Consider the following 13,598-nt stretch of genomic DNA (forward strand, 5'->3'; position numbering starts at 1 on the left):
AGGAACGTGGCTCGCATCCAAGCCCATATGTCATCCAAATGTTTCTTTCTTGGACATATATTTATTATTTGAAAGGTGGTTTTTCATGCAGGGAACATGGCTTGCATCCAAGCCCACATGTCATTCAAATGTTTTGGCCATATATTTATTGTTTTAGACAAATAAATTATATATATAACAATTAAAAATTAAAAAAACAATACATAGCCAATCTTGATGTTTTATATTTCTACATTATAACAATGACAATTATTAGTTATGGAGATCTTATACCTTTAGCATTTTTGCTAAGCATTTCACTTATGTCTTTGCCTTTGCTGGAATCCATCTCTACCCAGAGGTAACAAGTTACATAGTAATATATTTCAGAAGAATCTATCTTGTACCTATATCTGTTTACATATTCTTTGCATCATTTCCATATCTATTTACATGTTGTTTCCATGCTTTCTTTTAAATTTAGCACAACCAAGTGAAGTCTTATTTATATCGTTTCCATCATTTCTTTTAAATTCAGCACAACCAAGTGAAGTCGTATTTATATTTGTTTACAAGTTGTTTGCATTATTTCTTTTAAATTTAGTGCCAGCAAGTCAACATAAATTGGTGGAAAATTGAAGCATCGAGATTTTTGGTTTACCATTTTAGGCTTTTGTTTTCCTCTGAAGCCGAGCTGAACATTTCGGTGGAAAATATATAAAATTTACCATTTTAGCAAGTAAGTAAGCAAGTTTGCTCTGTCAATAAAGATTCAATATCACTATATCATATTAAATACCAATATCTTTCATTTGACTGATCATATAAAATCATCATAATATACCTACTGATACACTCGTGGAATTTAATTCTCATCAGATCCTTTATAAGCTGGATATTATGACATTGGATATTTAGATTTAACGGTGGTGTTCCAATAGAACTAGTAATTTGTCTCCCTGACGGTCATATATATAGCAATATGTCTCTCTGGCAGGGACTAGCTGCTTCACAACCGTTCTTGTTTGAATTGGCAATGGATGAAAAAAATAAATTAAATTTTACGAAATTGAAGTTAGTTGATCATTTCTAAACTTGCATTGGCATCATATTGAGTCAAATTTGATAACAATGAAATGGTGCAAAAGAATACTCCCTTACGAAGCTTTGCTACATCAAGAATGATGTCCCTTTAGTTGTTGTTTGTACTTGGAGGACAAAAAATATATGAATAAAACTACACAGGTTTCCGAGAAGAAATGATTGGTTGTTATTGATGTTCACATTTTTTTGTAGCTTCTACAGTCGGTTACATTGGTCGATTCATAAATGTGTTCTATTATTGTTTTAAATGACAGGTTACCACATTGTAATTTCGTTCATTTCATTAAGTTACGATTGAACAAGATTACTCATAGTTAAAATTCATTGCATGCGGTTTTTAATAAGTTTAAAGGGACTTCATGAATCAAATTTTGTTCATTTTAATTTATTTTTCTTTGTTCTTTGTAAAATAAGTTTATCTTTTTTTAAAGCAAGTCACTCAACTTCATATTACCAAAAATGATGTACAAAATTTATAGAGCTATAGTGATGCTGGTGAGAAACTGGGTGGGACCATCTATCCATCATGGGAAACTAGGTGGTCCTTGAGTGGAACCAAGAGTCCAAAAACAACTTAGTAGCAAACAAATTTGTTGACCAGAATAATGAACTTAGACAGATCTAAAGAAGATGGGAAAAAAAATTGTTGAAAAAAACACATAAATCCCTAGGATGATTTGACTAACATCTTAGCATAGGAGCCATTAAGAAAGAAAAAATAAATAATTTTCTTTCCTCTGGAGCTCGCAGAGTCATTCGGCTTGGTCTGACCCTGAGCTACAACATCATATGGCAGTTCCTCGACAATTAATTGCATATGTGTTTTTCTAATTATTTTTTTGAAAACGTTTCTCAATTTAATTTATTTTTTATTATTGATCATTATTTTTTGGGAAAATTTATTTGTTAAAATATAATTCAAACATCCACTACTTTTTCTCTTTACACAATAATTTTTATTACAAACGGGATATTGTTTTGAGATAATAGAAACAACTTTTAATGTATGTGATCTTATCTGCTAATTAAATGAAAAACTTGAATCAATATCATTATGACGTTATTTATCATGAGTGAATGAAAGTGGTTGAATCAATAACATTATGATAAATACATTGGTTATCCTAAATATTTGATAAATGCAAACTATTAATTATTTCAATATTTTATTCATTGTGATATTAATTATTTCAGTTTCATGAATTTCATAGTAATTATTTTTCAAATATTTCAGTTTATTCTCTTGCAATGTATGTTTTTTATATTTAATAGTTAATTATTAGTTATATATTTATTAATTTTTTAGATTTAATAGTTATTGTATGTTTTCATCTATATCAACCACATTTATTAATGTGGTTGTGTTAGTCTTTAATCGCATATGTGTAATTTTTCTAATTAATTTTTTAAAAATCTTTCCCAATTTAACTTTATTATTTATTATTGATCATTATTTATTGGGAAAAAATATTTTTGTTACAATATAATTCAAACATTCACTACTTTTTCTCTTGACACAAGATTACGAACGGGATATTATTTTGGGACAAGATATTATTTGGGATAATTGAAACAACTTTTAATGTATGTGATCTTATCAGCTAAGTAAATGAAAAAATACATTAGTTATCATCAATATTTGAAAATTCATTAGATGAATTTTAAGGTAAAAAATGGGTCTCGTGAGAAAAATGTACAATCAAAATTCACTTTATGAGAACCAATCACATTTTAAGGGATGACATCATCCCGCATAGTTGAGGTGACATTGTTTGAGTTAAAGGTACTTACTTGTCACATTCTCAATGGTGGATAAAAACTTGTGGTTACCCATGATAGTGCACTAAGTACTTTTAAAATCATAAAGTAAAGTACTCAAAATAAAAGTCATTTCACACTTTTTGAATAAACTATTATTATTTCCATTTCATATTTTTTTGAAAGAAACAATGCAAATTCCTATACAATCTTCACGCATTTACACACTTTTCAATAAATATTGTATTGGTATATTTTCATGTATTTATTCTTAAATCATATATTCATTTTATTTTATTTAATATTACAATTTCAAATTAATTATAGGTTAATATCTATACATATATAAATAAATACTTACTCATAAATTTAAATTAAGTTTATTTCAATATTTTTTTCTTTAATTTTAAATACAACCCAATTTATTTTATTATGATTATATTAATATTATGGAAATAATCTAAATGTAATAGAATATATATTATATTCCCTTTTATATCATATATTATTTCTTCCAATGTTATAAATCAAATGAGTTCAATATGTAATATAAATTAATGCATAAAATCATTTATTATAGAATATAATATAATTTTTATATAATGTCTTAATTACGTGTTATTATATAATTTAATTGTACAACTTAAATAAAATAAATTTTAATTAATAATATATTATACAATTAAGAATTTATGAATATATATTGAATTTATGAATTTATATTTATAATTTATTTTAAGTACAAAGGAAAAATACTTTAGTTGTTTAATGATAATGTTTTTTTTTTAAATACTCATTTTTATTTATAGTCATATCAATACAATTTTTTTATTAATTTTATTTTGGTACAACTTTTCAATTGAATTTAACCATGGTTACATGGATAGTGGTGCAAAAAGTGAATTGCAAATTCATAAATATTATTTTAATGGTTTAGCTATTATTTTATTATTTCTTTAGGAGACCCATTTTAGACCTCGAAATTTCCCTAATGGCAAACTATTAATAATTTCAACACTCTAAGCATTGTGGCATTAGCTATTTCAGTTTAATGAACTTCATTGTAATTATCTCTCAAATATTTCGATTTGTTCTCTTGCAATGTATGGATTTTATATTTATTAGTTATTTACTAGTTATAGATTTATTAGTTTTTTAGATTTATTAGCTTTTATATGTTTTTATCTATATCAACGACATTTATTATTATGGTTTTGCTAGTCCTTAATTACATATGTGTAATTTTTTTAATTTTTATTTTTTATTTTTTTCCCAATTATATTTTATTATTTATTATTGATCATTATTTCTTAGGAAACTTTATTTGTTACAATATAATTCAAACATTCACTACATTTTCTCTTGACACTATACTTTTTATTACGAATGTGATATTGCTTTGGGATAATTCAAACAACTTTTAATGTATGTGAACTTATCAGTGAGGTAGATGAAAAATTCAAGCCAATATCATTATGATGTTATTTATCATCAATAACTTAAAATGGTTGAATCAATAACATTATGATAAATACAGTGGTTATCCTCAGTATTTGATAACTGCAAACTCTTAATTATTTCAATATTGAGTGTCTTTTGGCTTTAATTATTTTAGTTTATTCTCTTCCAGTGTATGTTTTTTATATTTATTAGTTATTGTATGCTTTTATCTATATCAACCACATTTATTAATGTAGTTGTGCATGTGGTTGATATATACCTATAGACATATATCAACCACATTTATTAATGTAACCGTGCATGTGGTTGATATACACCTATAGACATATATCAACCACATTTATTAAACTGGTTGTGTTAGTCCTTAATTACATATGTGTAATTTTTTTAATCATTTTTTAAAAATATTTCCCAGTTTAATTTTATTATTTATTATTGATCATTATTTTTTGGAAAAATTATTTGTTACAATATAATTCAAACATTCACTAATTTTTCTTTTGATGCAATAATTTTGATTATGAGTGGATATTATCCTTGATGCAATAATTTTGATTGTGAGTGGATATTATTTTTGGATAATCGAAACAACTTTTAATGTATGTGATCTTCTCATCTAGCTAAATGCAAAAAATGGATCAATATCATTAAGACATTATTTATCGTCAATAAATATAAATGATTGAATCAATAACATTATGACAAATACATTGGTTATCCCCGGTATTTGATAAATGAAAACGATTGACTATTTCAATCGACTATGCCTTGTGGCATTAATTATTTCAATTTTATGAATTTCATTGTATTTATCTCTCAAACATTTCAATTTATTCACTTGCCAATGTATGTTTTTTATATTTATTAGTTATATATTTATCAGTTTTTTAAGTTTTTTAAGTTGGTTAGTTATTGTATGTTTTTATTTATATAAGTGGCATTTATAAATGTGGTTGTTCTTGTCCTTAATTGCATAGGGGTAATTGTTTTAGTTTTTTTTTTTTTGAAAACCTTAGCATTTTGTTATTTATTATGGATCATTATTTATCGGGAAAATTTATTTGTTATAACATAATTCAAACATTCATTACTTTTACTCTTGACACAATGATTTTGATTACGAACGGGATATTATTGGGGGATAATTGAAAGAACTTTTAATGTATGTGATCTTATTAGCTAGGTAAATGAAAAAATTGAATCAACATCATTATGATGTTATTTATCTTTAGTAAATGAAAATGGTTGGTAATCAATAACATTATGACACATATATTGCTTATCCTCAATATTTGATAAATACATACTATTAATTATTTAAATCTGCTATGTCTTGTGGCATTAATTAATGTAGTTTTATGAACTTCATTGTAATTATTTTTCAAATATTTCAATTTATTTTCTTGTATTGTATATTTTTTATATTTATTAGTTTTTTAGATTTATTAGTTATTGTATGTTTTTATCGATATCAATCACATTTATTAATGTGGTTGTGCATGTGGTTGATATACACTTATAGGTGTATATCAAACACATTTATGAATGTGGTTGTGCTAGTCCTTAATTGCATGTGTAATTTTTAGTTGTTTTTTTCTAAACATTTCCCAATTCAATTGTATTATTTATTATTGATCATTATTTCTGGGGAAAATTTATTTGTTACAATATAATTCAAACATTCACTATTTTTTCTCTTGACACAATAATTTTGACTACAAACTGGATATTGTTTTGGGATAATTAATACAAATTTTAATGTATGTGATATTATCAGCTAGGTAAATGAAAAAAATGAATCAATATCATTATGAAATTATTTATCGCCAGTAAATGAAAATGGTTGAATCATTAACATTATGAAAAATACATTAGTTATCCTCGATATTTGATAAATGAAAACTATTGATTATTTCAATATTATATGCCTTGTGGCATTATTTATTTCAGTTGTATGAACTTCATTATAATTATCTATCAAATATTTCAGTTTGTTCTTATGCAGTGTATGTTTTTTATATTTGTTAGTTATTTATTAATTATATATTTATCTATATCAACTAGAATTATTAATGCGGTTTTGCATGTGGTTGATATACACCTATAGGTGTATATCAACTACATTTATTATTGTGATTTTGCTAGTCCTTAATTGCATATGCGAATTTTTTTTAACTATTTTTTTGAAAACTTTTCCCAATTTAACTTTATTATTTATTATTGATCATTATTTCTTGAGATTATTTTTGTGTTACAAAATAATTCAAACATTCACTACTTTTTCTCTTGAAATAATAATTATGATTACAAATGAGATATTGTTTTGGGATAACTAAAACAACGTTTAATGCATGTGGTCTTATTAACTAGGTGAATGAAAAAAATGAATCAATATCATTATGACGTTATTTATTGGCAGAAAATGAAAATGGTCGAATCAATAACATTATGACAAATACATTGGTTATCCTCAATATTTGATAAATGCAAACTATAAATTATTTAAATCTTTAATGCCATGTGTCATTAATTGTTTCGGATTTATGAACTTCATTGTAATTATCTCTCAAATATTTCAGTTTATTCTCTTGAAGTGTATGTTTTTGTAACAACCCTCGTCAAAATTCCATGTAATAAAGTTAATAAATGAAAATAACAACCAAGGTCATGGGACACGTATTCCAAGTTGAATGTTGGGCAAAAAAACATAGTGATGGGGATCACTTGTGATTAATTAATGGTTTTGGAAATTGGAAAAGACAATGGCAAAGGATTTGAAAAGGCAAAGAGGCATTAATTGACATTTTATTTATAAAAATAATTGAAAATAGGAGAAAAGAAAGGTGAAAAGTCACAGGTTGCATGTGAGGAGGAAAATGAAGGAAATAATGGAAAATGAAGAAAATAGAGACCTTGTTAATAAAAAGGCTTTTAAGGATCAGTTTGTAGGTTTTTCCAGTTCGGTTTTGAAGCTCTCATTTTCTACTCTCTCTCTCATACTTTTTGACACTTAGAGTTTTCTTGGAGCACTCTGGGAGAAGTGTGGCATACTTGGGGTTTTGAGCAATAAGGTAAAGGAAGAGTAGCAAAGTGCAAGAGGACATCAGGATCAACAACTACAACGGGTTTTTCTTGCAAGTACCAAGTTGCATGTATGATTTCCTCTTCCTAGTTTTGGCATGTATGGTGCATGCATGTGGTTTCTTGGTTATGATCTATTATTGGAATGGAGGACTACTTGGTTTGATAGTGGTTTTTACTAGCCTTGTCAGTTCCTGGATAGGTATGGTGTTGTGGGTTTCTTTCCTCTTGTTTTCTAGTTGGTTCTCATGTTCCTTATGGTTGTAGGTTTAGTTACTAGTTCTTGGAGCCTTGGTTGGAAATTGCTCTGTAAGCCATGTTACAACTTGTGTTCAGTTGCTAGTCCTGGAAGACTTGGTTGTACAAATTCTCTTGAGCCCTTGGTGTGTTGAGTTACTAGTCCTGGAAGCCCTAGTTGGACAAATGCATTGGAGCCTGACAATAATTATGGGTTGAGTTACTAGCCATGGAAACCTTGGTTGGAACAAATGCTCTGGAGCCTTCGAGATTTTGGGTAGAGACAGATCTGGTGATGGTTAGTGATGTCTAAATGTGAGGTGGATTCATTAGCTGAAGGATGAGCTGGTTTGGCCTCTAGAAGCCTTGGTTTGGTTTCATTTGATTTGTTTCATGAGATCCCACATTCATGCTTGGAATATGGCGTAGGGGTGATTGGCTGAAAAAGAGATATGGTTCAAACCAATCTATGGTCAAGTGGTAGGTGGAAGTCCCTAACTTGGTTGGATTTGCATATGTTAATAAGAGCTCTTTTTCCTTTGGTATTTTATGAGTAAGTATGCTTGTCATTAGGTGGCTTTAATGGTTGTTTCCTCATTGATATATCCTTGGTTATTTGTCTGTTATAAGCATGCTTTATGATAGTTATGATCTATGGCTCTCATCATGTTTTGGTTAGTATATGAAATGTTAATGAATGAATGACATAATAGATAACAATGCAGCTACTATGAGGAGATATTAGTCCTCTTTGGTGATTCTCAGATAAATGTGAGAGCCTTATGTTCAGATATGTTGTTATGACATGTAGATTTCATGTTTATGATATGTTTCATGAAATTCCTGTCATGGCTAATAGGGGTAAAATCAATTCCTTGTTCAAGTGCTTGTATTAGTAACCTTGTTCCAATGTTATTTATCATTTCTGGAAGTTTCATGAATTTTTGGGTAGTGACACAAGTCCTTACCCTTAAAAGGTGGCATAGAATCCGGGGTCACTAGCATTGAACGTTAGGTCCCTATACTACTAGTGTAGCCCTTATTGTTATTAGTGCAACCCCCTTATTGTATTTTTGTGCCCATATAGTCCCCATATTTTTATTATTGCGCCCCATAGAAGGCCACTATTGTTATTGTTGTGCCCTTACAATATTATTTTTATGTAGGCTCTAATTATATTGTGACCCCTTAGACTCCTATATATATATATATATGAGGTCTTGTCATTTTTACCATCCAAGAATTATTCATTTGTGTAATGTAAAGGAGGTTCCCCCCTCAAGGAGGCTTATTTTGAGGTCATTGATCTATCTTTTCTTCTATTTTTTGAGTTGGTTTCATAGCATTTGGTATCAGAGCTTTGGATTCTAGGGTTTGCTACTTCAAACAGGTCATTGTGGAATTTTCTCTATAAATGGTCCTTACAAGGTGTTGCAAAAGATTGGTACTATGGCATGCAAATTGGAGCTTCCTACATCTTCTCGAGTGCACCTAGTTTTCCATGTTTCATGCTTAAAGAAGGTTATAGGTGACAAGTTCCTAGTTCAAACAATATTGCCAGAACTTGATAAGGAAGGAAAAATCATAGTGGAACCTGAATCAGTCATGGAAAAAAGAACCCAACAACTACAAAATCGATCAATTTCAGAGTATCTCATCAAGTGGAATAACTTACATGTTGAATATTTCACATGGGATGATGAGAATTTTATACAGAAGCATCCAGAACCACTCAAGCATTGAGGACAACACTTTTTGAAGGAGAGGGGCATGTTAGGTCCCTATAATACTAGTATAGCCCCTTATTGTTATTAGTGTAATCCCCTTATTATATTGTTGTGCCCATGTAGTCCCCATATTGTTATTATTGTGCCCTATAGAAGCCCACTATTGTTTTTTTGTGCCCTTACAATATTATTGTTATGTAGGCTCTCATTATAGTGTGACCCCTTAGACTCTTATATATAGAAAGGAGGTCTTGTCACTTGTATCATCTAAGAATTATTCATTTGTGTAATGTAAAAGAGGTTTCCCCCTTGAAGAGGCTTATTTTGAATTTGTCGATCTATCTCTTATTCTATTTTGTGAGATGGTTTCATAACACTAAACTGCTTGAAAAATGCCACAATCGCACGCATGGATTCCTTTCTTTGGGAGTGACTAGAGGGTCCCAATCGCATGCATACCTTGTCATGGGAGCGAATGAGGCTCTAGATCAGTGAAAATGAAAGTTATCTCAAGGGTTGGACACCTGAAGGGGTTGGTTGGCTCTTGACGGTTCTGTAGCTTCTAAGGAAGGTCATATTGGTCCTTTCATGTTGATTCCACTTCCTTAAATGTACATGGGGAGTTGAATCATATTATAATAATTATTTGTCACATTTTTACCCCAGTGGACCACTTATATTAGGTAAATGTGGGAGGAGGGTGTTACAGAGTGGTATCAGAGCATGGTTCCCTTCTCCTTGGATGGTGTCTGGTTTCCATTCTGCTTGGATGAATGTGTTTTCATGTGTACATGTTAGTTGCATATGTTTCCTTATGCTTGTGGTGTATGTGCTCGTTGTGTATGCATGGTAGTGGTCATGGTTGTCATTGTGATGCCATGCAGAAGTCGATGTTGTTGTTATCAGGACGTGTTCTTCATGCATGCATGTCAATGTTTGTATGTATTATGTATGCATGTGTTGTACATATGTTGTTATGCGTGCATTGTGTCTAGTTGGTGTGTAGTTGTGGCATCATGTGTGGTAACTAGATGATGATTGAGATGATGTGTATACACTATGATGATTATGATTATACATATACTGCGCTAATCTAGTTGATTTTGTAGACGAGATATCATCCCCTGAACTAAAATGAGGTACATTGGTTTATTTATGATTTGGTTTAGCTAACATGATATACCTTGCAGGTAGAGAAGATCAAAGATGACGAACAAGATGGTAGACTATAGCTCATGAGATTCTCCATATAGATCAGATGAGAAACATGGTGAAGGATATTCTCCTAACATAGCAGACACTCTGAGAAGTTTGAAGTTTGAAATAAGGAGATGCAAAGAAGATAATGTCTGAATCATTCAATCACAAAATATATTTGCTAGGGAATAAGAGAAACGATCAGAAGTCAATGCCATGATTCTTTAGAGCTTATCAGACTTGCAAATACAAGGACCACTTAGAATCAATCATGGACAGGAGGATAGGACTAATGGAGCATATAGTAGCAAGTCACATGGTGCACACCAGTTGGATAGAGATGACATAGTCAGAGATGGAAGATTCTTGGATACACCTGATAGACGAGGAATTAGACATGAGCTTTACTCCAGTTCTTGTTTAGATAGGTATCATGGTCATCATCGCTATCATCCTTACAGGAGGAGTGATAGGGGATATTTTCTATATGTGTTCAAGAAAGAAAATCCACCTACGTTCGATGGGGAAATGAAGAAGTCACAAGATGCATAAGCATGGTTACTTTGGATGAATAAGTTCTTCAAATTACATGATTACTTAGAGAACATGAAAGCTAGGATAACAACTTTCAGTCTTAAAGGTAAAGCAGCCATTTGGTGGGAATATGTAAAGAATTTTAGGGAAATTTGGGAAAAGGAGTTAACATGGAGTAAGTTCAAGAGACTTTTCAGGAAGAAGTATCTACCAGAGACATACTATGATGACAGGGCAAAATAATTCTATGAGCTGAAGATGGGATGTATGGCTGATGAGGAGTACACTAGAATATTTTTGGAGTTATTGAGATATGTTCCTTACCTCAAGGAGGAGAAGGCCAAGATACAAAGATTCATTAGTGGGTTTCTAGTAGATTTCAAGGACATGTTTGAGTTTGATGAGCCTAGATCATTGGGGGAAGACATCAGAAAGATAAAATATTGTTATGAGAAATTAAAGCGCAGAGCTAAACTAAGAAGAATTGGAAAGGTAATGAGAAGAATAAAGGAAAATGGGATAAGAAGCGAACAAGACCACAAGACACATGTAAAAAAGAGAATGCAACACCTCCTAAGAAGTTCAATGCATCTGATAGAGGACAAGGATTTCGCTCTGAGGAGTAGAACAAGGTTGATGGTAGGAAACCCTTGTAGTGTTGGACTTGTGGAGAAGAGCATCGTAGGAGACATTGTCCACAACATCGGGGTGGTAGAATGAATATCTAGAATGCTCAAGAGGTACAAACAAGGAGCAATGTTAAACAAAGTATTCCTTAGATTTATGTAGTGTTGGGTAACGGGAAAGAAGATCACCAGGCATATGTTATTGAGATGGACGGTAAGCTTTGTGATCAAGTTGTTTCTATTTTTATTGACCCCATATCTAATTATAGTTATGTTAATCCTAACCTGGTGGATAATTGTGGTTTGAATAAACAAATGCATGCAAAATCTTGGTTAGTGCAGTTGGCTACAAGTACAAATAAGAGAGTTCATCATTGGGTAAGATATTGTGTATTTGAGTTGAATGGTATGCCTACATCAACACATTTGAATGTGCTACCATTAGGATCATATAGTATTCTTTTGGGTATGAACTAGTTGTATCTTCATAGGACCAAAGTGGATTGTTATGACAAGGCTATTGAGTACTTGGATGATGATTGGAAACAATGAATCTTGCAAGGTAAGAAGAAGGCAACATTAGCTAGAATGGTGACAACTATGTAGGCGAAGCACAATTGCAAGAAAGGGTGTGTGTTATTCGCAGTGCGTATTTCTAGTGATAAAGGTAAGGAAGTTGAGGATGTGAATGTATTGAGGAGGTATCTGGTTTTACAGCAGTTTCAGGATGTGTTCCCTGCAAAGATTTTAGATTTTCTACCTCACAAGGAAGTGGACTTTTCTATTGAGTTGGTACCAGGGGCAACACCAGCATCAAAGGCACCATACAAGATGAGCACACCAAAGTTAGTGGAACTGAAGTTGCAGTTAAAGGAAATGCTTGACAATGGATACATTAGGCCAAGTTTATCACCTTGAGGTGCACTAGTGTTGTATTGATTATAAGTAGTTGAACAAAGTGACCATCAAGAACAGGTATATGTTGCTGAGGATTGATGACATGTTTGAAGTGAGCAACATTGTTCTCAAAGATTGATCTAAGATCAAGATATCATCGGGTATGCATTAAGGAATAGGACGTCTACAAGATTTGTTTCCAGAAGAAGTATCGACATTATGAGATTTTTGTTGTTCCATTTGGTTTGACTAATGCTCCTACTACTTTTATGTGCTTAATGAATAGTGTATTGCGTCCTTATTTGGACAAGTTTTTTATTATATTAATTGATGATATATTGATATATGCTAAGAATGAGGAAGACAATGTCGAAAATTTAGCAGTAGTATTGATATTGCTGAGAGCATCAATTGTATGCTAAGCTCAGTAAATGGAGTTTCTTTCATACTGAGGTACATTACTTGGGACATGTGTTTTCCAAGGAAGGCATAATAGTGGATCCAAAAAAAATAAGTACTATCATAGAGTGGGCAGCTCCTTGGAATATGGATGAGGTAAGATCATTCATGGGATTAGCAGGTTATTATAGGAGGTTCATTAGTAACTTCTCACAAATTTCTTATCCTATTACATACCTACAAAGGAAAGGTAAGAAATTTGAATGGACAAAGGAATGTGCAACCAATTTTGAGCAGTTGAAGTAGTTGTTGACAAATGCTCCATTTCTAAAGATTGCAGATCTATACAAAGAGTTTGCGATATGTACAAATGCTTGCAAGAGAGGACTTGGTGGAGTCCTTATGCAGGAAGCACAGATATTATGCTACAAATCAAGGAAACTAAATGAGAAAGAGTATAATTATCTAACACATGATCTTGAGTTAGCAACGATCATCCATGCATTGAATATTTGGAAGAATTATCTTCTTGGAAAGAGGTTTGTACTGATGAGTGATCACAGTGGATTGAGGAATCTATTTGACCAACTGAATCTGA

This window comes from Pinus tabuliformis, chromosome 4_2 (assembly GCF_031772625.1).
Source record: "Pinus tabuliformis cultivar Carrire ecotype Pingquan chromosome 4_2, CPIR1, whole genome shotgun sequence".
NCBI classification, from domain to species: domain Eukaryota; kingdom Viridiplantae; phylum Streptophyta; class Pinopsida; order Pinales; family Pinaceae; genus Pinus; species Pinus tabuliformis.